The sequence below is a fragment of the Malaya genurostris genome, chromosome 3 (genome assembly GCF_030247185.1).
Source record: "Malaya genurostris strain Urasoe2022 chromosome 3, Malgen_1.1, whole genome shotgun sequence".
Lineage (NCBI taxonomy): Eukaryota > Metazoa > Arthropoda > Insecta > Diptera > Culicidae > Malaya > Malaya genurostris.
The window spans coordinates 12,829,967-12,855,443 of NC_080572.1; the positions used below are offsets into that span (position 1 = coordinate 12,829,967).

Genomic DNA, 25,477 nt, shown 5'->3' on the forward strand with positions numbered 1-25,477 from the left:
ATAATTTCCTATCTATGACTGCTATTATCCGTATGATATCTGCTCATATCAAAACGAATGCTAATCGCTAATACATCAGCAATACTGGATTGAAACACTTCAACTTGTTACTAGCATAATAATTACGTCGGTGAGACTGAACAACAAACTTAAGTCTTCTGTGTCGCAATATTCGAATTGTTTTGAACGACGGGTGTGCAATAGGACAAGGTTGCATGAGAAAAAGATGAAAAAGTTTATTTTCTCGCTCCACCAAACTTTTCGTGTTTCTTTTGGGTTCCATAAGTACCATGCAAAATTTTAGATTGATCTGAGAAACTATAAATTCGCGCCCGAGGTTTTAAGTTTGAATGGAATTTAGTATGGAGAAATTTACTTTTTACAAAAAAATCGACTGGAGATCAACCTATAAACTCTAAAAATCAGTGCATGTTTGATTTTCGTAGGAAATTTATCGAGGAGGAAAATCTTCGAAGACCGCAAAACAATCCGACATTTGTAGAAAAAGTTATTAAAGGAAAACCGACACAAAGTCCGAACAATAGCTCAATCCCTTACAGAGCCGGTGGAACATGTTAAGCCCAGGTGGGTTTTTTTGTACACCGGAGAAAACGTCCTACTATTTCGAGGTATCCTCCAATTCTACAGCCAAGGTTTTAAATTTGACATAATAATTTTGGAACGATTCAATTTAGTATAGAAATAAGGCAGAAAAAAATTATTTTCATCAATGTTAATGATATTACTTTTGTTTTCCAACCGAATTTCAGGTGGGTAATTACTCTCCTTTAAAATTTTCGGCTGGGTAGTACTACGGACCGTACCCACCTCTTTCACCGGCCATGATCGAAACAAAATATGAAACCTTACGCCTATGGATATCCGTAAGAGATATTCAAAGATCCAAGAACTACTTGAAATATAGTTCTTAGGGACAGTGGCGTACCGAGGAAATTTAGCACCCGGGGCAAAATAGCAAAATAAGAGATTTTGCCGCCCCCATCGTTGGTTTTGTGACAGCTGAACTCCATTTCCGGAAAGAGGCTTGGGCGAGTAAAAAAAAAGGTCCCAAGGATTGATTTGCCGCCCCTTTGAAAACGTTGCGCCCGGGGCGAGCGCCAAGTGCTCCTTCGCCAAGTTGTATGTTTGATTCCTTTTGCTAGGAACATTTAAAACGCCTTTCTCTTTATAAATAGACTCTTATAACGTTTTCGTTTTTGATGTTACACGCGAGCGACTCTCTAGAGGAACGCCAACTTCTCCATCCGGAATGTCGCGATCAAGTTTGGCGTTTCGTCTACAACCGTGAATCAAGCTAAAATACAAACCAGGATCTCGACTTACAAGAAGGTGGGAATTTCAAATAATTGCAATTAGTAAAACAGAGTCACTGTGCATGTAGACAAGGGTGGCAAAAACTCGCTCATGAGGCTCGATTTTTTCTATTCATCAGCTCATCTCACGATTTACGATGCAATCCGTAAAATGATGGTAAAGACGAAACTCATCGCTGATCTAAACAAACACACTCACCTATACAGAGCACCGCTGACATCAAATTATGATGGTAATGATGGTTCTCAGTTTTGATTTCATAGCATCTAACTCTCATTCCTAGTTCTGAAAAGTAGTACTGAGTTTGCCATCATCGTACCGAGCTACACCGGTGAGTGTATGCTTAAACCACAGAGCTGCCAACACAACCCAGATTTTCGGTTTTTTTGCTGGTACTCAAAACGAGCACGAGCATTAATGTACGAAAACAAATCTCGAACCGTAGCGTGATGTATACCATAAACGATTGAATTTTATGTTTTGAACTAAACGCAACTGACTACTGAACCGAATGCGTTTTCCAGCATACGAGAACATGTGTTGAGAATTGGATTGAAATGGCATTGATTCGAACGTTGGCCGCCCATGGAAACTCTGGTTACCCAGTTACTCAACTTGCTCAGTGATGCTTTTGAAACCGATTTGCAGGTGAGCTGTACTCAGTGATGATGAAGTACGTAGTTGATTATTGCCAGCCCTGCATGAAGATACTGAAGGAGTTTGATTGCGTAGTATGGAATGATGAAACCAACGTCAAAACAGAATTTCAACTGCAGGTATATTAACAGATCGGCTGGAAAGTTCGTATCGTTTCTATGAGAGGGCGCCACTAGAATTAAATCCATACCATTTTCAGTTAGTACCAACCTTCAAAAGATACGTGTATAAATTTGACAGCTGTCTGATTATTAGTTTGTGAGATATTGCATTTTGAGTGAAGCTACTTTTGTTATTGTGAAAAAAAATGGAAAAAAAGGAATTTCGTGTGTTGATGAAACACTACTTTTTGATGAAAAAAAGTGCCGCCGATACCAAAAAATGGCTTGATGAGTGTTATCCAGACTCTGCACCGGGCGAAGCAACAATTCGTAAGTGGTTTGCAAAATTTCGTACTGGTCATATGAGCACCGAAGACGATGAACGCAGTGGACGTCCAAAAGAGGCTTTTACCGATGAAAACGTGAAAAAAATCCACAAAATGATTTTCAATGACCGTAAAGTGAAGTTGATCGAGATAGCTGACACACTGAAGATATCAAAGGAACGTGTTGGACATATTATTCACGAATATTTGGATATGAGAAAGCTTTGTGCAAAATGGGTGCCGCGTGAGCTCACAATCGATCAAAAACAACAACGAATTGATGATTCTGAGCAGTGTTTGGAGATGTTATATCGAAATAAAACCGATTTTTTTCGTCGATATATAACAATGGACGAAACATGGCTCCATCACTTCACTCCGGAGTCCAATCGACAGTCAGCTGAGTGGACTGCACGCGATGAACCGAACCCAAAGCGTGGAAAGACTCAACAATCGGCCGGTAAGGTTATGGCGTCTGTATTTTGGGATTCGCATGGTATAATTTTCATCGACTACCTTGAAAAGGGAAAAACCATCAACAGTAACTATTATATAGCGTTATTAGAGCGTTTGAAGGACGAAATTTAAAAAAAACGGCCTCATTTGAAGAAGAAAAAAGTTGATGAGAAATTACTGTCACTCTCAGCTTCGCTTGCAAACTAAGAGAACGAAATTCATGTCCAATCAATGACATAAGCGAGAGAGTAGTTTCAAAATTGTGTTATTTCTTTCATTTGCTCTTTCAGTCATTTACAGTCATTCAGTGAAAATCCCATAGTATGCAGTGTCGAAATTCAACCGAAGCTGTGAGGATCGAATATGGCAGAAAAGGTTTCACAATAACTTTTACCTGTTGGTGCTCGAATCTGTAGTAGTTTTGGTTTCCAAAAAGGTTCTGGGATGTAATTATTTCGATTTGTCATATTTTAGTCACTATTTATAACCAAGCGTCACAGATTTTCAATACATCGATGAAAGAATGAGAATTGAAATTCTGCTGATGCTCCCTGAAGACGTTAGTTTGGTTTCGTCTTGTCATAGAGGAAAGTGTGACGTTGGCAATTATTCTCTCTTTTTTTTCAATGAAAAACAAAAAAGCTTCGTATCTCTTCGTTTGTTCTGGTGTCGATCATTTACGAATGAGACAGTAAAATATTGAAAATTAGGCTGTTGCACGGAACGACCGAAATTAGCTCTGCGCCTAATTCGTATTACTGTTTTTGAATTAGTTGATTTTAACAACAAAATTTTCAAAATAACTACAAAATTAGTTGAAATTGAGAATTTACTTTGCTGAAAAAACTCTTATTTTTAGAGAATGAGTTTGGTTGGCGAATATCCTAGACAAAAACCAGCAATATTTCAATCCAACACGAAATTCTCGTTGACAACTAATTTTGTTATTAAAATCAGAAAATGTGTTTCTATTTATCTATCATCATCATTACTGAAGGACAGCACAAAGAAAACAAAAATGAAATTGATTTTATTAACAAGTTTATTAGCCAAAAACTCATGAGACGTGTCAAAGCAAAACAATCCATTGAAAAGCTAAAAAGGAAAGTCTTGTTGAAACTGCTTGCAAATTGTTCTGATGCTTTTCGCATGTGTTACGATATATCCATATAGAAATTTCCAAACCGATATGTAAAAATGACGTAAACTCTTAGTGAAAAGTGTATTTATTCAGAATTTGTGCGCATTTGAAGCGATTGTGCGTAATAATGTTTTTACGCGGAACAGTGAAGTGAGTTTCGAATATTGCACTCTAATTGTAGATGATGTGATGGCTACGCCGTCCGGTGTGCTACTTGAATTAGGTTTTTGTTTTCCGAGTGCTCAAAGTTTTCAGTGAGAGAGTCGATTTCGCGAAGTCGAATGAAGAAAACAGCGATTTAGAAGAAAAATTCTCAAAAAGAAGTTTATGTTTAGCTTATGTCTTTTTCTCCAATACAACATCGTATTTATACCTGCCAATAGAAAAGACAACCGCGACTGACATTTTTTTCGGTAGTAGTGTGCCATCTAGTTACTAGTAGTCATTACGGTGTTAACGTTTTTTCGGCGACAGAGCGCCATACAGCTGAAAATTGCATAAACCAATTCAACCATTTATGTTGGTTGAAAACAACGTGTAATTTCTCTAATTCAATTAAAAAATTAGTTGAATGGAAATGAAGTGTGCCTTAGCTAAGAAATGACAGCACGTTTAGTTGGTGAATTCAACTGAAAAAATAGCCATATTTTATTATTATTAAGGGAATTAGAATTAAATAATCTAAATTAGCAAAAGTAAGATTTTTTAGTTGTCTTAAAAAATAAATAACTAAAATCAGAAAATCAACTAATTTTTTCTCCAAAATGCTGATTTCGGTCTTTCCGTGTGGATTGGATTCTTTCATTGAGAATGCGTGACAATTTTAAGCTCTGATCAGGCGGTGTCTTAAAAATACAAATGTTTGCGAATGGATTGAGCATGAAACAGAAATGGTTTTTAATTAAAAGTTTGACTGATTTTCATAAATGAGCAGTTCCAGAAATTAATAGCAAAAAGAAATTCGGCTCAATGTTATTAGAACCAATGTTGCTCGAATATCAAAGATGCAAAGAACGCCAATGATCATCGTTCGCTTCCGCAGTGTGTCTTAAGATTATATTAAAATCGCTCTGATATTCGGACTTGTCCGTATATTCGGGTGCGAACGAAGCCGACGTTGCTTCGTTATTCGCATGAAGATCTATTTTTTGCAGTTGTTATTCGTATTGTACATACCCCCGAATGACTTACCGCGAATGTGGAACGAATATTCGTGCAGCGATCATCGTCAAAACCTAATTCGCGATGATCGTTCGAGCTGTCTTTGAAACAAGTAAATTAAGACGTTTAGCCCTGCATTAGTACCATAGTCTTAAGCGTATGTGATGAACCATATCCCAGCACTCTCCCATTGCTGCTACCTCACGATCATCGCAGTGACGCTATTCGAACCAATTCGAAGAGTAAATTAAATGAACGAATGACAAACGAATGTATAGAACGAACATGCACGATGTATACCAGCAGTGCAGAATATATTAGTATATTCGTTGTCGTAGGACGATAGAAGTGCTCTGAGTATTTCAGGAATACTCACAATACATCGCAAATTCCAAGATCTTTTGAAATATCAAAAGACTTTTTTTGTTTTCAATCGTAAATCGGAAATCATTACCCTTTCAACAATTGAAAGAATTAAGATTTTCTGAAATTGCTTGAAATCATTTGAAATCTATTGAAATCCATTAAACTTTTAGGTAAGCTTATAATACTACCGAAATGGAATTTACAACGAAGAAGACAACAACAACCAGCTTCCAAATTATTACAGAAGAGCTTCTTGATTTAAATGAACTAAATTTGAAGTGCTTTCCATACTTTTGCCGTTTAGTTGAAATCTACAGAATTGACATTGTGATATTTATACAAGTGCATATAACGCTTTTTTTTAGAACGGCCAATAAGCCATCCATCAACATTCACTTTGAAGAGTAATATCGAATGACTCGGCACTCGCTGAGAGTAAGTCATAATAGTAAACGCCAGAGAAAGTTTTTCGCTTTCGTCTGGTGTTAAAATTAATACTCTATCTTTCATAGCTCGCTTGCAATTTCTTTCGAAAGTGGAAGTTGACAGGTGGCTTATTGGCCGTTTAAAAAAAAACGCGTGATATTACCTGTCAAATCAGACACTTTTAAGATGCCAGATCTGAAGATTTGTCTGTCTGATTTCGTACAGAGTGCTGCAGACATTTTTTGACACAGACTTTGGAAATTGCGCGACGTTTTTATTTTGCTCGCCAAGTCAATTTTGCGTATCATACTTTATAGAGAAATTGCTACCAGCAAGAAATACTTGCTGACTGTAGATTTTTTTTCGGATATACAGACTTTTGCAACCCTGTCTGAAGATATTTGAAATTTTTACCTGGCATCTCTGCTTTGAAGTGATTTTCGATTGTTTTTTACTTTTGAACCGATCATCCACAACAAACTCGTAAACTCAGAAGAAAAAATTGTCAAAATTCGATAAGCTTGAGTAAAATTACGCAAGTTTTAAAGTGTGATGTGAAAATTATGCAAGTTGAGTATTGGCTTATCACAAAAAGCAAATTTCTATTCGATTAAATGTTACTTAGTCGCTATGGACTTTTACAAAAAAAGTCACTTATATTTGTCATAAATTTCAGAAGAGGCTCGGCGTTGATTTAAACGTTGTTAACTTTAAGTAAAACTGCTATAGGTGCTACAAAAATTTAATCTAGAATTACGCGAAAACCAGGAAAAAATGGAGGATGAAAATTTTAAACAATTTAAACTTCAGCATTTTATTAGATGAAAATTTTCATTTGTACGGGTCCTTCACACATAATTCAAGAAGAGACCCAATTTAAGCAAACAAAATTAAATGTTACCCAACACGTTCAACCGGGAAACTGCCCCTCCTGCTAAATTAACCGAAACCAATAAATCCGATCGGCAAGGTTGTGCAGTCGTAAAAACCTCGATTCGCTCAGACAGCGGGGAACCAGATGCGTGTGGCCGCAATACACGCTACACCCAGTCCTATTCAATTTAATTTTATTTTCTCGTCGCGAATTGCCCCGGGGCGACAAAACAAGCCGGACGTCTTCCGCGTAATACCCGGGTTGGCCGAGTGTCTGTGCGACAGTCTTTTGCGTCGGACCGCCGAACGTCACGTCACTGTGCTGGACCTGTTCGAGTTTGTCGCGCCGCACGTACGAGTGTATGGTAATAATGTAACAAAAAAAAAAGACGAAGCAAGTGCAAATGAAAGGGGTGAAAGAAACAATCGTTAATTAACTTGCATCACACTGTCGAGTATTCTCCAGTCGATGATGTAGCCCCGGTAAGAGATTTCACATGTAATTTTCGATAATAGTCAATATGATTAGTAAGGTGTCCCGTAAATTAAGGGGCTAACTTTTTTGAAAAATCTTCTAACTTGAATCTAACCATCACTGAGAAAAGTGAGTGAGATATATTTTGGAATATATGAACACTCTTTCCGGTGCTTCTAGAACCGGAAACCGGGGACCAGGATAGCCGAAATCGGTTTATTTAGTTGCCACCTGATAATGGCTATCGATTTGTGTAGTCTTGAATCGAGTTTAGAAAATTTCTTTATGGTTTTTGTTTCGCCGCTCTAAGTGACGGTTTTTTTATTTTTACTTTACCCTACAACTCCGGAACCGGTAGTCGGATCCAAATGAAATTCACGAATTCCGTATGGGACCGTAAGACCTTTCATTAGAATCTAAGTTTGTGGAAATCGGACAAACCATCGCTGAGAAAACCTAGTGAGATTATTTGACACATACACACTCACATACACACACATACACACATATAAATGCATACATACTTACCATACACACACATAGTCATTTCTCAGCTCGATGAACTGAGTCGAATGGTATATGACACTTGACCTTCCGGGCCAATTTTTACTAGTTGGTTTTTCAAGTGATTGCATAACCTTTCTATATAAGAAAGGCAAAAATACACAGAAAAAGTATGGTTTTTCTAAAGTGTTAGACCCTACCCGCCTGCTAGAAAAAAAAAACAATTATTTCCTTCGATTTTACTTTTCAAATGTTCGTGTCCATCGTCATTTAAAAACTTTTTAATCAATTATTTTCAAATTTTGCACACACTTTTTACATATGAAAAACCGAACCCCAACGTTTTCTATTTCGTTTTATGTTACTTTGGTGAGGTTCTACAGCTAACAAATGGCGCGATGCGCTTTTCGATGTCGGGAATTCCGCTCTCTGATAACCATGACATTCAGGATAAAAACATGACATACAGGATAATGAACCGTTCATTGGAAATCAAGTGGAAAAGTTTCATTCTATCGTTCCAAGAAGCGCATTGGCAGAGACTCAACTAAAAACTTCTGTTAATTAGATTGCAATTCTATAGTGAACAGGTTCATACCGAGCCCGAGAAACTCGTTTCAATTAGTTATCTTCCTCTTGTTTACTTCTGATGGGTAATTCACTTACCCAAGGCATGGAACGTGATTCGCGCATTGATGCGTAAGAAGCGGTAAACAACAGTTTGAAATAAAAACATGGCGACAAACATTGCTGATAAACACACCCAAATAAAGTATTTATCAATTATCAATAATTACACATAAGCGGATATGTGCCTGGATGTCACTGTTTGATGACTGTTGGAACCTATACAGTCGGGGTAATTATCGATTTTGTCATTATTTTTCTTCTTATACCTGCTATGTTTTGAACAAAAGTGGCATCGTACTATCTAATGGGGCGTAGCTGTTTTACTGAGAACTGGTTGATGAGCTATAGACGAAATAAAAGTGTAGTCTGCCCTCGGCACCTTAGAGCTGAAGCAGTGTGCCATATTAAATATATTGTTAAATAACAAAAAAAGTGTAGTCAGGGCGTATTTTTGGCGGCGATTATTGTCTACGTTTGGTGAGACATATTGTCAGAATGGTCGCACCAGAATATGCATTGAGGGCAACAAAATTGGAACATTCGATAAGGCTAGCAAATATGTAGTTAAGTAAATCAGCGTGCATTGATAGCCTACACTACTACAGCGCTCACGTTACAGAGTTAAAACGTGTCAAAGTCGCTCGGTGGATTTATGTCCGTGGGGTCAAAATGCCATTGCAGAAGATCCTTACCCAAGTAGCAAATGTAACTTATTGAAACTTCAAGATGTTCTACAATTGTTTTAGAATTGTTATTTATGTTAGATATCTTCAGAAAGATTTTTTTTTTAAATTTATTAAAATTGGTTGTGCACCTTATACCTGTTAGGTTTTACAATACTACCGAAAAAAATCATTGTAGAACAACTTTAAGTACATCTAAAACAATTGTGCAGCAAATCGCCAACTTGTTCATGTTTGAAAAAAAAATGTTGCAAAAATGTTCACATCGTCATGTAAAACGGGAGTAACTGTAATCTCTTGTGGAAGAAAAATTAGCGATAGCTCTCCGCAAGACAAAAAATGATAAGCCGAATTGAGAATCTTGCTGTAAAAAATATTTTCCTGGTGAGTCCGCATAGTTTTGGCTGCCTCATGAATTTTTAGGTCAGTGTGTGCAGTTTTCTTCAGTTTTAGAAAAACAATGATATAAAATTCAAAACTTGCATAAAAGTCTGTTTGAAATGAACGCAAAATTTACAATATGTAATCAATTCAATTCAATTAATTCTCCAATATGTAGCATTATCATTTTTCATGTGCAGATTATTTTGCAAGATTCATGTTAGTGTTAAGAGCAGTTGTATTGAAAATCAAATGTGAAACTTATTCATTACAAATTAAGTTTGTTATGTTTTTGTGAACGTCATTCCATTTCTTGTTTACATTGCGTAGTAGTTTTCACGAGTTTCACAATTGTTTTTTCGCTGATTCTATTACTGCCTTTGTACAGAGATAGATTCATGAGTTTTTGTATCAGTTGCACAATCGTTGTGAATAAATATATTTGTAATAACGGAAGAAGTTAAAGATATGTTGCACAACACAGAAAAATTGCGCTTTTTCTATAACTCAACAGTTTCTAGAATAGTAATATAAACTAACTTGACAAATTGCACAATCAGTGGAAAATACAGGACAGCTTAACATGCTACTTGAGTAGTACAGGGTCCACCATCTAACATATTTTTTGAACTAGCGGTTATTTCGACATTGGTAACCTTAATGTCACTTCTGATTTGACAGAAACTTAGTTTTATCCTTCCGCTGAACGAAAATGGTTGTGTATACGCTTAAGGAACGCGTGAAAATAGTGCAGTTTTACTTTGAAAATCAGCTTGAAAAAAAAATCATCTTCTCGAATGAGGCACATTTTCATCTCGGCGGGTATGTTAATAAGCAAAATTGTCGCATCTGGGGGACGGAAAACCCACACGTTATCATGGAGAATTCATGGTTTGATGTGCAATTTATTATTAACATAAAGTGGTGTCTGTGGAAAAGATTTCCTTTTAAGGGATCCACAATTTAATTACTACCCTATGTTGGAAAGAAAGTACAAATATATTAGGAAATTTGGTATTAATATGAAATACTGTGGACGATAAATAGGGTAACGGCTCCCTATTTCATCTGAGCTCCTATTTCCATCTCATTCCTTCACCTCATTACTATGAACATGAATAATACTTTACAACCTACCTGAAGCAAACCGTGAAATATTTTAAAATGATTATAAAAGCTATTGTCACACTTTCCTATTGGAAGAAATGGTTTTAAATTCTTCGGTGATCGTTTTTTTCATTTAAAATAAACTCACTTTTCAATTTAGGACACGTTTTCGTCTCAAGATTTACAGTTCGTCATATTTCTGAATAGCTACTAATCGGTTCGTTTCAAAACATTATATACATATATCGCTTAATTACACTACCATTGAATGCTGGATGACTTCATAATTAGTAATGTTTACTTGCACTTGTTTAATTAACGATTTAAAACTTTAAAAATTACCCGACAAGCAATAAAAGTCTTTAAAAATATGAGATGAAAGTTTTTCACTTAGTTCACTTGATTGCGCTTCGTTTTCATCTCATTTGGTTTCGCAAAGTTGCCAAGTTATCTCAAAATATTACAAAACAAAAATTGTTTTTCTTCTTCAAATTATCATCAAAAAGTATGTTTTTGGTATCCGTACATTAGTTTAATTATAATATTGATATCAATATTCCAAAAAAAACTATTACAGCTTCGAATATTACCAGAAAGAGCGTGGTAAATACTAATGAAATAACCATTGTGACAAATCTAGTAGCACTGGTTTCTTTCCGCTATATGTCAACATAACGCTGTGAAGTGTGTGTGTTTCATCGGCTGTGCACAGAGATGCCAGATATTTTCATAGAAAATATGTATTACTTTGCATAGAAAGTCTATATTTGCTCTATCTGTTTTCACTAATAAAATGGTGTTAAAAGATAGTTCTTTATATCTCCGTAAGTGACATCTGCGTGATCATTTCAGCATAGCATAGCACTTTCTTTGAAGTATTTTATGAAATTGTTGGTTAAACTTGTTTAGAGTGTAATTATTTGAGCAAAATTCCGTCGCAATCTGTCAAGTTATTATCGAGATGGCCTCGAAGCAAAAAGTGTTTCGACCAAAAATTTTTAAAATTGAGAAAAATTGTGGTTGTGAATTCCTCAGGTGGATCGCGAAACTCTTGGGAATCGATCCGTCCGTCCGATTGGTGCAGCCGAAATGCATCATGTCTGAAGTTTTTCGACGATAAGTGCCGCCTGCTTGAAGAAAAAAGCCGATATTTTTTGCCAAAAATGACTCAATATATAAAGAAGAATGCCCCTAGAAGTGCCTGCTGTCCTTAATTCGTTCCTACGAAAGTGATACTCTGTATTGGCCGGATCAGTTATCGCGCAATTGCGCGAAACTGCCCATGGAAACAACGATGTTGTTTTATGCTAAAGGAGCTAAACTCGCCAGAACTTAGCCAAATAGAAAAATTCTAGGCTCCGGAAAGTAAGGAAGGATTTGAAAAGAGTTTACGAAAGTGTGTAAGAAAAATGGCGCAAGCTTTGGGTAGAATTTGATAGGTTAAATCTATGGTGTTATCATTTAGTCTAGGAAAGGAGGTCCATTTTACAAAAAAATAGCATATATGTGTTTATTTTCTCCCTATATCCGACTTATAATGAACTTTTGATGATCATTTTGGTCTGTCACATTTTTTCGAGTACAGTCTTCACTGTCATGGTTCTTAGCTTTGCTATCGATATTTCGTTTATTCGTAACCAATTATTGGCTTATAAATCATTCATGCATATAACAATGCAAAAGAAAAAAAGTGCACGGTTCACGTGAAATCAGTGGTGATGGGCCAACAAAAAACTTCAACTTGTAAGACGTGACTTCATAAAAATTTAACACCGTTCAGCCGTTCAGCGGTCATCTGCCATTGGCGTACTGAGCAGTTGCAGAATATGCAACAGAAAGTTTCACGCGTCCGGATAAAACATGTGCAATTCTGCAGTAGACACCAGTAATCGTTATAAGGCAGGTTTCCACCAACCACGACTCACATTCCAAGTGGACCTTTTTTTCACTAATAGCTGATGATTGAGTGTAGCTTCAGAGAAGAGAGCCGGTGCGGTTGAAATCGAAAGCCGCTGATTGATACCGCATGACTTTACTTGCCGCTGGCATCAGTCGACTGGTTGACTGACTGCGGCTCGCGATGGGAATTCCATCATACCAGAGGGCATTTTGCGAGTAATTGGTGGTGGTCCTGTCGGCGTGAGCCCATCGACGAAACAACTGGAAAAGTGTGAACTTCACTGCCCGCCGAATGATTTTTCCGTTGAAAATCATATTTTCGTACAATGGCAGTTTTCGTGAACAGCGGATATGAAGATGCGTACGAGAAGACATAAGAAAAATTGCTGAAATTACGGTGAGAAAATTCGCCTCGACATATTTTGCATTTCATCGCACATAGAAAGCGACATCATTTTAGTATAATTTTCCGCCACGACAAGCGTCTGTAGCGTAAATGTTCGTGACAATCATTCATCACCATCATCGTCTGCCATGCGCATCCAACGTTGAACTCCTGCCGGCTGTACTAAATACACCGACTAGGCGCGATACCGGGTGAATTCCACCTCTGTCAATTGAACGAGTAAACTGTGCAGTTCATTTAAGTGAAAAAATGAAATTAACCTTCTTCCAGTTCGAGTTCCATGTATGTAAATCGCGTGCCGATAAGTTTAAATTGCGAATTTCGTTCGCTTTCGTTTTGTGTTTTGTGTGAATATTAGGAGTTGGAATTAATCTCTTTTTTTTTTGTTTCGAGCAATTTGAGTTGAAGGTAATGGAATTGTTTGTAATACAATAATATTTCTGCGAATCGCTTTATTAATTCACTGAGTTGGTTTTTTTAAGGTTTGTCTCTTTCGATCTGATTACACTTTTGCGTGTACAAGACGTTTTGAACTGTCATTTCCATTAAGAAATCGACAGCAATCAATTTTGATTAAATTTGATTTAACCTAAAATCATATTTGAGATCCTGATATATGATCGATAAATTTGTTTAGAAAAGAGTTATCTATGAATTCTATTTTCAGGAATCACTATGTTTTTGCACTTACTTCTTGGATCTGTTTACTGTTTACTATAAAGGCAAGTATATCGAAAATTCGTTAAAAACTTTGTCACAATACTCAGTTTTGATAATCAGAAAAATGTTTCCATAAGTAAAAAATACGTTATGACACATCATCTAGCGATTGATAACTGACATCCCGTTCAGAGAGCTACGGACTCTTGCTGTAAGCGACATTTCCAGTGTTTATTTTCCGAAACTTTCGATTCTATTGCGCAAAAAATATTACACATTTCTTATTAGATGTATTGCCCAATCATAAGCTACAACTTGTTTACCCTTTTCTGGTAATTCCAGATTAAAACATTTTCTTGTATCGAGTATGTACAGGTATAGAGTTATGTTTTCATTATCTCGGTTGAGTGAGAGCGTTCAATATCGATCGAAACAAGAAATATACAAATAATTTTGGCTGAAACCGCAACAAGTGGATATCGTGAATATCTTAATCAAAAAAGTTACGGTCTCGTGCCTTGTGTGTAATATTCTAGCCACTTTCCTTGCAATCCCCGCTCGTTTCGTTTAGTTGGATTTGATACAATTATCTTTGAGGGGTTTGACCACTTGGAAGCAGTTCACAGTATTCGAAACCAATGTAATTTAACCATATGTACATAGATATTTGGGAATCATTTTTTGTTATTAATGATAAAGAGCGTTACGCTCTAAAATTGATCAACTTTACGCATTATTTTCTCAACGGATGTCAAAAAACACAGCACGATTCTCGCTTTAAAGATTTGTGTACGCTTACCGTTTGATTTCCATATTTGCTTTTGCTCGCTCATTGCGAAAATCCGAATTCTCACACCAAATTGGCGAAATTGTTGATGAGAATAAATCAACTGTAATAGAATATTCGTCGACAGCCAGACTGGCTAGATCTGAGCATACAATTCTGTGCTGGGTTTAATTTGGCATCTTGCCATTAGTGATCAAAGAGGTTGTGCAGAACTTTATGGAATATAATTGAACCTCGGCAATTCACCCCCACTTGGAAGGAAGCTTGAGTAAATAATAAGTCTTTATTTTACGTGAGTTGAACTTGAATAGAATGCTGATATGATCGAAGCGAATCTAATAATCAAAACTAAAAAAAATATTATGCCTGTCAAGTTCTAGTGCTTGTCTCCCTGGAGAAGAACGCTCATTACCGTGGGAAATATCAACAAACGAAAAAAAATACTCTCAATAAGAACTACAAATTTTGGACAATGCATAATTAGATGGATTGTAAAATAAACTCCACTGAAAGCATGATAAACATAAATGTAGATTAGAATAATTTGCTTGCTTTCTTTAACACGTTGTTGAACCTTCTATCGGGCTTATGCAATTTGAATAGTTGTGTGACTTCATTTTGTTTCTACTGTTTTATTGCATACTGCATTTTCTTGTCTTTAACGAAAAAAATGCAAAAAGTAAACTGGTAAAAATATTTAACTAAAGGCTTTGTTTGTAATGCCTTGTTGTGTTTCTGATTGAACTCCGACTAGGATGTACCAACTGACCAGAACTCGAATACATTTGATTTGATGTTCAGTGTATTGAGATCAGTATTGAGATGCATAGCGAATTTCAATCGTGGTGCTTGTAGTAGACGATTGATCGTGTTGTGGTTTCAGGTTAGCAGCCGGATTTAATTTCTATTTTGAAGTTACCTAATGATTATCTGAAATAGGAGCAAATGGGAGGTAATTAACACAGATATAGATTTTACTTGCTGACATTTGCTTGCTGTGGAACATATAACTTTTAACTGAAATTATTGAAGAAATTAAAATGATTCCAGCTATCGAAATTTTTCTTTATCTGTATAGTAAAGTGATCATCAAGTTTTTGAACATTTTCAAAAAAGGTGTTCGAATACCAGCACCTCAGAAAAATTTGTTAGAAATAGAAAAAAATTCAGTGAAAACAGCCATGATTGAAAGAAATAAAAAGGAATTTATTCATTTCGGAAGCATTTTGGTCAAAAGTCTTGGTTGTTTGATGGTTTTGGAATCATCATGCCTGACAGTGAAGAATGTTTTTATTTATATGACGAATGTATGGAAGCTATCTAGTTGTTCACGTGTTGCATATCACCAAAGATGCCAGGTGATACTATCACTGCTGACAAAAAAGGAGCTAAACTAAGAAATCTGCCAATTTACAGATGAATTTGCAGACCTGGCATCTCTGCATCTCACGATTTGTCGGCAGAAAAGGGGGTTCCGGTAACCGAATTCTGTAGGCATTTTGGAAGTAACGAAAAAAACTTTGGTTGTGAATAATTTGATAGCAACTGGTCTCGAAATAGATTGAATTCACTTTATAAATATTTAATGCATCCACCATATCGATTTATGTTCTTCAATTAATGGCACTATAAAAAAGGAGAGCAAAAATTTTGTGTTGGTACTCACATCATTAAAAATAATTTTGATCGCAGCAAAAAGTAGATATGCATCTACTTGCTTTGGTATTCGACACAAAAATAACGGGTTGCTATTACACATATATGGCATTTGTTGGAATGACACTATTTGTTTTCTGGCAAAAGTCATGGTGGGATTCCGGCAACCGAACACTCTCCCATACATTTGTATTAATGAACATACCACTTTGATGGAATCATGTGAGTAACATGGAAGCCCCCACTTTCAACCGTAGTAATTCAAAATAGGATGAAAAATAGCACATGAGCTGGAAAGTCCAGGGCCTAACACACATATGTCGTTTTCGTTTGATGCCAAACCTAACCCAGTTTCCACCCTAACCGCTGTCAAACCGTTTGTTTGAAGCTAGTTTCGAACCTAGTTTTAACGTTGTTGAACTGAATATCATGTCAGTTTCGAATCTGGTTGTTATATTCGGTTTGCTCAAACACCCGTTGCTAAGTACGAAATCAACACAGTTTCGTGAAAATGTTTGTTTGATGAAACTACCCTGGGTCAGTTTCAGTTTTCTCAAATGAAAACGACAATAGTCACCTTTTTTTTAAAAGACAGTTGTTAAAATTTTACGATATTCTATTCATTTTTCTGTGGGTTATTGTGCTTAAAGTAACGCTACTTTTGTTATTTTCAGAACAATGGATCAAAAAGAAATTTCTGGTTTACATTTTACACTGCTTCATGATGGGAAAAAATACCGTTCAAGCGAAGCAATGACCGTGGTCGTCGTAGAGACACCGAGGATGTAGAAGGCGGTGGACGTCCAAATGAGGCGGTAACACCAGAAAACAAACAAAAAAAATCACAAAATCGTTTTGAATGATCGAAGTTGCGTGAGTTAGGTGACATCGTGAAGATATCAAAAGAATGTGTTGGCTTTATATTGCATGAGCGTTTGACTATGAGAAAACTCTGTTCAAAGTGGACGCCGCGTTTGCTCACTGTTGACCAATGGCAAAACTACATGAATTGAACTTCGAATCGCTCCCATATCCACCGTATTCGCCAGATTTGGCTCCCAGCGACTACTGGCTGTTCCGCAGACCAGAAGAAAAAATGTTCGCCGCAAAGAAATTTCGCACGAATGAAGAGGTTATCGCTGAAAATGAGGCCTATTTTGAGGCAAAAGATAAATCGTTCTACAAAAGTGGTATTGAAATGTCAGAGATTCCAGTGCCAATGATTGCGTTTCTCTTGATGAAGATTACGTTGATGAATAGTTTATTTTGAACCAAAAAATCGTGTTCTCTTTGTTAGGCCCAGAACTTTTCAGCTCATGTGTTAGCAAGAGTACTTCTCTTAGCTGATAATTGAAAGCAAAGTCCTGGCATTACATTCCTTTTATGGAATTTGGCCTTTCTGTTTCAACAGACTTCGTAGCCGATTCTTAGTGTACAGAATCATTGCATGGCTAGTACTATGGATCCTACTGATGCTAAGAATCCTTCCAGGTCGGGGCTCGAACATACGACAACTGGCTTGTAAGACCAGCGCCCTATGCATTGAACCACCATCCCGGGTGATTGAAAGACAGATGTTATTTTAATTAAAATAACATGAAATATCAGCATTGCTAAAAAATATTGATTTCTGAAAAGCTTTTTTGTTTTAAATTTTCTTCGTGTTTCCTCTTCGACTCATCAATCGAACAGCAGAAACTTCACGTCTGCTAAGCGGCTTATGTTGAACTGTTAGGTGGCATAACTGTTATGTATTGACAAGTCGAAGACGAAACGGAAAGAAAATTTAAAACAAGACTTCAAAATCTCAATGTATTCAACTTTTTCTTTTTGTTCTTGTCCTTTGTTAATCTCGAGGTGTTAAGTGCGTATAAAGATGTTTCCAGTTTTAAAACTGGATAGTTAAAGTTTCCCTTTCTCCTTCATCTCTAAAAATACAAGGTAAATAAAACGCACATGGACGAAGCTCAGTAATTTACAATGTACAATGTTTGCTCTTTTATTACATTGAAGTGTAATTATCGACGCTGTAGAAGCGTTACTATTTTTCATTTTGACCTGGTTTTCAGCGATGTGCAATAATCAGTAAGTGATAAATGTTTCGTGGGATTCATAAATTGATGGACAATTCGATGTACTTCAATCATAGTACACAGTGGAATCATTTTTAGAATGATTTTTAGCATCAGAGCATAAATCAAGTAGACCTAGATTTCTCACTGTACGGAGACACTGACAGCACCTCTAGTGAAAAACGGGTGTACATTTTTTCCGTTAGCTACTGTGGTTAGCCTTTCAAACAGTCTACACTTACACATTTCAACAGATAAAAATTAACCTCAGAAGACTTAAATTTAAACGATGTTTTTATGCGTACTGGTAATGGAGTAAGATATCATCCTTGACATGAATTGGATTGGAATTAAACGGCTACACTAACGACCGATTCCAATTTTCTAACATATCCTTCAAAGATCCTTTTAATAAACCAAAAATAGTCGTTTTAGTAAATGTTTTTGCTAAGAAAATGGTCAAGAAAGCTCTCTATATTTTGTTGTCTCATTCACACAATTTAAAAAGGCCACCATACACACTTCGTAACTTTATATTACTTGATTTAAGCTTTCCAAAAAGTATATGTATGTGCATTTTGGTCTGCGACCCGCTTCCTATTAGTAGTTAAAGTTAGTGTATATAAAAGTTTAAATGTTAAATAACTTTTTAGGGAAAAGGTCAAACCGTACACAGTCTACAACGAAAATGTGTATTTTTACGTTTTTAGTAATTGTCTCGAACATAGCAGATACTGAAAATAATTGCGAAAAAAGTTATGTACAAAAATTGATTTCAAGTGGTTTTAAACGAAAATGCTTCATATATCCGAAACTTTTTGCGTTAGACCTATAGCTTCTACGGCAAAGCTTTTTCTTTTGCACATTTTTTATTGTGATGAAATCACGAGGTATATTTTTGTGAATGAGTTCTCCAAAGGAACTATGTAGGTATATCGGATCAACGGTTTAACAGCTAGAGAATTAAGTTCACGTTTTTGTCGATTCAAAGCACTGTGTTTTGGTGTCACAGATTGCTCAACTATATTACTGTTACACTAGGGAATCTAGATGTATTTTATTTATGACCAGAGTCAATCATTATTAAAATAGGTTAGGCATTTGAAGTAGATATTTTTCATATAAACAAATTTTCCGGTTTAAAACGCCAAAGTTCAAGGAACGCTTGCTATGCAATCTGTTACTAAACGAACAATTGTCAGACAAATGATAAGGTCTAGCAATGTGAATATAAGTCAACCACAACTATACAAATCAATCTTGCACTACACCCTATACCGACTGCTTTTGCACAATCAGTATACCTTAAAACACTAGGCAGATCTGTGGTAAAACATAAAACTAATAGGATTAAATCGATAAATTCACTCTCGATTTCTTAGAGCGTTGGAAATCCGCACAAAAATGGCAAAAATATACCACTTTCGTCACATGGTCGGAGAAGACGCGCCAATGCGTTTGTTTACTCGTGTCCAACATAAGCACCGCACATTTTTCCCACATAAATTTTCATCATTATAGTGAAAATCGCAATCATCTAAGCAAAGAAATGAACCAGTCAGGTAGCTGCTCTCTTGTAGCCAAAGTGTCTGAAGCGGTTAATAAGCCGCCCATTTAGATAACACATGAATTTTGATTAGGTTTTAACACTGATTATTCTATTTCTTTTTCTCCGGTATTCTCTAGGTAAGTTCCGCAGCATCACTGCATCCCATGGATTGGGGAAGCTTATTATTCCAGATGTTGTTCAAGTAGGTATAATTTTTGACGTTTATTTAGGATAATGTATTTTGGATTTCCCGTATAGTTAAACTTAAGAAAACTGAAAATTACTCATTTAAATAAAATGTTACAAAATAAGGGAAAATAATTCATTATATAACATTTCTTTTGAGTCAAATTTAGCCCAACTAACGTTTCGTCGTTTCGTCTTTGGTCGGATCATTCACTAATTGACCACGAGTTGATTTTTCGCTTTCAATCGAAATTGAAAATAAATAGTTCTTGTTGGTTGCGTGGGGTATTGGAAATTTATTATCATACAACTGACGTTTTCCCATAGCTTTTCATATTTTACCATGAGGAACACAAGCGGTGTTAAGCTTGAATTTGGTTATCTGCACTGCCGAGTAGAGCACCTAAAGGCGTTCATTTCGTTGTATGTAGGTCCGTTCTCACAGCAGAAAGCGAAGCCGAATCTTCCAAAGCAGCTCTGTCTGCCGTCTTGATTTAGATATGGATGTAAAATTTCTCAGCGATCTCACCCACTGCCAGCGGCAGGAGGCTACAACAGGGTCCGAACAGCAGCAATAGATTTTTGAGAATAGGCTGTTGCGGAGTATCTAAAATGCTATGCGAGCTCTAGAAAATATTGGTGGACCAGTTCAAAGGGAAAACTTGTGCGATTTCCATTGTTCCCAGGCGTGCACGTTCTCACCATTTCGGAATGGTTGGGTAGCGCTGGAAACGGATGAATGGAAATGTTCAAATGTGATAATGAGGTAAATTTATATAGCTGAAAAACGGGTATCATTTGTTCAATTGATGTTAGTAATGTAAACATTATTTCTATCAGATGAACTGCAGTTTTATGAATTTGATGACGATCGGGAATAATTTTCATTAACTAAACCACACTAATCTGTCAAATATATGACAATTTGCCCTTAATAATCACCATTCATTTCTAGATTTAATAATCAATCTGATCTTGTGGAATGATGACACAGTTTCTCAGTCTTATACCATTGGGTACTTTTGGAATCATTATGAATTATTATCCTATCATGATCTATTTTCCAAATGAACACATTTTTGTTTCCTTTAATGAATTAGGAATTACAGAGGCGTAATTACAGCTATCAGTTTTTTGAAAAGCATGCATAACTATTTTTTGTCGTGAATACGACTTACTTTACTATGGGGCGCCTTTTCAAAATTTACCCTCTGAGAGAGTGATAAGTTTTTGATCGTGAATATCTCATGTTATATCTAATGAATCAACATAATTCTTGCTACACGCCATCGGAAATATGATCACAATTTTATAATAAAATTTTCAGTTCTGTGACATATTCTCAAATAGTTCAAAATTTAACTTTTCTTAAATGTTTGGTATATACAAGTATCAAAGAAGATAATTCATAAGGCGTGTTTGCCTTTCTCGTATTTTGAAAGCTCATAGCTCAGTGATCTGTAGAAGGATTTATATAATCTAACTACCAATAGAATAGAAATTTTTTAACTTGAATGTGTATTGCAACAACATTGAAGTTTTTCAATAGTACACTATTGAAAAACCTATTTGATTTAACCCATGAAAGCACCAGCCAATCAGAACGCGAGATGTCTGAGGCTATACAAGAGCATTCATATAAAAGTTGAGTGGTTCATTTTCCTACCATTTGCTGAGCAACTGTTCCCGAAACAAGACACACGAGAGCAACATCGAGGACCTGTCGTCTCACTGTTTCCCGATCTGAATGCACGAGACACAATGACGCACAATGACACCGAAAATCCGTAGAAAGGCAGCCAAAAAGTCCAGCAAGGCCCATTGCTGAAACAAGACACACACGAGAACCATATCAGATCTCCATATTTCCTACCAAAAGATTCATCAAGATGGAAACTAAAGCAATTTGCACCGTCACTAACACATTCAATTACGAACGGCAATGCGAAAGCGAAAGTGATGATTTTGAACACATCTTTATACTAGTATACAAATATGCCGTGCGAAACAGAGTTGAACAAATGAAAGAGATGAATAAATGTTTCCACTTGATTTGCGCATTCTACTTTCCAGGCGTATTAGAACTGGCTAAACTTAAAGCAATCCTAAATATTTTTTTATCACAGTGATGTGGTCGTCCTGAAAAGGACGGGGTTTTCAACTCCTCATCGTTACGGATGGCCAGCTGCAGATGGCGAGGGATGATTTTTGTTTTCTTGTTGTCACGGGCAGCATTACCGGCCACTTCCAACACTTCGGCAGCCAAGTACTCCATCACTGCCGCCAGATAGACCGATGCACCGGCACCGACACGCTCTGCGTAGTTTCCCTTCCGGAGCAGACGATGGATTTTGCCAACTGGGAACTGTAGACCAGCACGGTTCGAGCGGGACTTTGCCTTGCCCTTAACTCTTCCTCCTGTGTGCGTGTTTCTGCGTAAAAATTGCACAAGATGCTGTTAACAGCTCGACAGCCAATTCAGTATTACTGGCTGCCGCTCTGCTAACTCTCTCTTTTATATCGTTTCACTGTTTCCCGTTCTGCGTATAGGAAAGGAATTCTAACAAAGGGGACGTCCGTCCACCGCTACCACTAGCAGGTATAAAAGGAAATGTGATGTGAGAAATAGCGTCATTTTAGTTAAAGCAGCTACTCTGAACGTACGAGACACCATCAGCACGATTGCACCGAAAAGATGGCAGATTTGTACCGTCACTAGAGATGTGCGAAACAGCTCATACCGGTGAGCAGCTCCGAACCGATCAGCTCACTAAAGTGAATCGATTCAATGCATCAGCTCATCAGCTCATTTAGAATGAACTGAAGGTTAGTTTTGATCGCCGTTTTTCTTGCACCGTATTTCTTGCGCCGTTTCTCTTACTCCGTTTTTCTTTCATATGCATGATCAAAATCATTAATGCTTAAAGAACAATGCTATGCGAACTAATTTGTGTCATTATTATGTTACATTTGTTGGCATCCCTGAATGTACCTTAGCCTACTGAGTGAGAGGTAAGATTTCTTATTGACAATGGCTCATTCAATCTGTTAAAGAAGGATAGATGCACATTTGGTAGAACGTATGAAAGCACACATTTCTTCTCATTTAGAACTCGCTCTTCAAGAGCCGAAGATCCGTTCAGCTCGTATAACTTGTTTCCACCTTACCAGTGCGGTGAACTGGTGAGCTGCGGTTCTTTTAAAAAGAGCTGTGAGCTGCCAGCTCACTTTAAAGATTCGATTCACTGGAACAGCTCAGGAGCGAATTGCCCATCTCTAACCGTCACTAACACATTCAAGTACGAACGGCAATGCGAAAGCGAATGTTGAACACATCTTTATACTAGTATGGGGTCGTGTGAAAATATGCCATGCGAAACAGGGTTGCCATATATACAGGTTAATCTGTATTATTATTATTATTATTACTATCATTATTATTAACATATTAGAATCACTCTTGCACACCGACGATCGTAGATACATTTCAGACCAGACCATTGCAATTGTCTCGTACTGAAATTTCGAGAAGAATCAGATATTTTCGAACTTCATAGCTTCAATAAAAATAAACTACAAATTTGTCTTACCTAGCTTCCTATATTAGCAAATTAAAAAGGAATTGTTTCAAGTTTGAAATGTATAGTTGTAGAATAGTAGCTGTTTAATGTAACTAATCTGTACTTTAATGTAGGTGTATCGCTTCAAATTCTATTAGTGAAAAAGAGGAAAGCTTACACAATTCATACAATCAATCAACTAACTGATATTCGGAAAAGTGATGGGAGCGTGTCAGTTTTTTCGTATTCACGACATCCAGTTATGTCTCTGACATTACTCACCCGCCTTTTTTACGCTTATTTAGGGTCATGTATCTTTCCTGTATAGTTAAAAAAAGATAAATATAAATTACACATTTAAACAAAATTTACAAAATAAGGGATCTATCTTACAACATTTGATTTGAGACAAATTTAGCCCAACTAACGTTTCGTCGTTTCATGCTTTGTCGGACTTTCGTATCATTCACTAATTGACCACGAGTTAATATTTCGGTTTCAATCGAAATAGAAAATAAATAGTTCTCGTTGGTTGCATGGTTGAATCACTTATACTACCAAGGAATTCTTTGAACGAATTGCCTATATTCAAGAGAAACGAGAATACTGGATATTCTCCTTCAGACAAATTAAATACCATTAAACGTAACTGGGAACGTTCGTCGGCAAGTATGTATGGTTCGTTCTTGAATCTGTTTGCTCGTGTTTATTTTCAGTATCGAAGGCTGTTGGTATGAGTGCTGTAGCTGCGTTTTTGCGGCTCGTCCCTAGTGCTAAAAACTGATATAATTTGTAGGCTACATTAGTGACTTACTAAACCAACCGACTTCAGCTATACTGATTCAAAGTTCCCAGAAGTACCGGAGATAGCGGTCAAAAACTCAAAAATGAGACTCATCCAATTTTATCAGAGATAATTTGATCGAGTTCCATAAACTTAGTCTTAAATAAAAGTTCCTATAGTCTCATAGGTTGCAATTTAATTTCATCTGGGTTCGACTTCCGGTTCAGAACTATAGGATAAGGTGTGTTTAATCATTTAGTGCGACGATGCAATTTGTATGCTGCGTAGGATCGAAAGAGATGACATGGGGACGGGTATAGCGTGATGGGTAAGTCGATGCCTTTCACGCAGCTCACCTGGGTTCGATTCCCAACCCCCGCACATAGGGTTAGAAAATTTTTCTGGCCCGAAGAGGCAAATGATCTTAAGGTTAAAACCTCTATAATCGAAACAAAATAAAAAGAGATGACATATATTGCGAGGTGCTACACTGCAAGCATCACATTTGATCGCCACCAAGAGCAATGTACCTGTGGTCAGATACAGGCAGCACACCAAGTTCAGTGGTGACCACAACGACGGCAGAGCAACTGAGATAGCAGAAAACGATACCAAAAGACCAATGCCAACTGGAAATCGTTGGATGAGCTTCACGTCGTTCTTTACGACAGAGGAACAGAGACAACAGCAACAAGGTAGATTTAATTTATTTTTTTTATTTCTCTTATAACTGAAATTTTACTATACATAAGTTTTCATACTGAAGATCATCCGAATCCGATTCCGGATACTAGTAAGTATTATTTGCGACAATTTTAGCATGACGGTATCAAATATAGGTAGCATGACACGGATTTTTTAATAACTATTTATTGGAATATGAGTTAAAATTAAATTATTAAGATTTAAATTGGGTGTTCAGCCACAAGTGGTGACTTTTCAGCCCTGTTATATATATATATATATATATATATATATATATATGATTTGGTTATTACCATGAAGACATCATTTGCTTCCGCAATTCTGAGATTTTTGTGTAGGGAAAATTCTAAACCTACTTGTATTGTGTAATAGGGAAAAGGAACTTATATACTAACTTACTAACTAATACAGAGAGCGAATCGATTCAATTGAAGATTGCATCGATTTTTGTCGGAATTTGCTTATAATATTATGTGACATTACATCTAATGGTTCTATATTTGTGAGTCTGTGTAACTCATTTGTACTAAACCAGGGAGGACGCTTCAGAATCATTTTCAGAATTTTATTCTGAATCCTTTGAAGCGTTTT

General features: G+C 36.5%; 1 protein-coding gene across 5 annotated transcripts in view; it reads left to right on the top strand.

Annotated features, from left to right (window-relative positions):
- The window catches only part of LOC131434988 (cAMP-dependent protein kinase catalytic subunit PRKX), a 138,173-nt gene that overhangs the window by 52,297 nt on the left and 60,399 nt on the right, over positions 1-25,477 (top strand). The gene's annotated exons all lie outside the window — the stretch shown is intronic.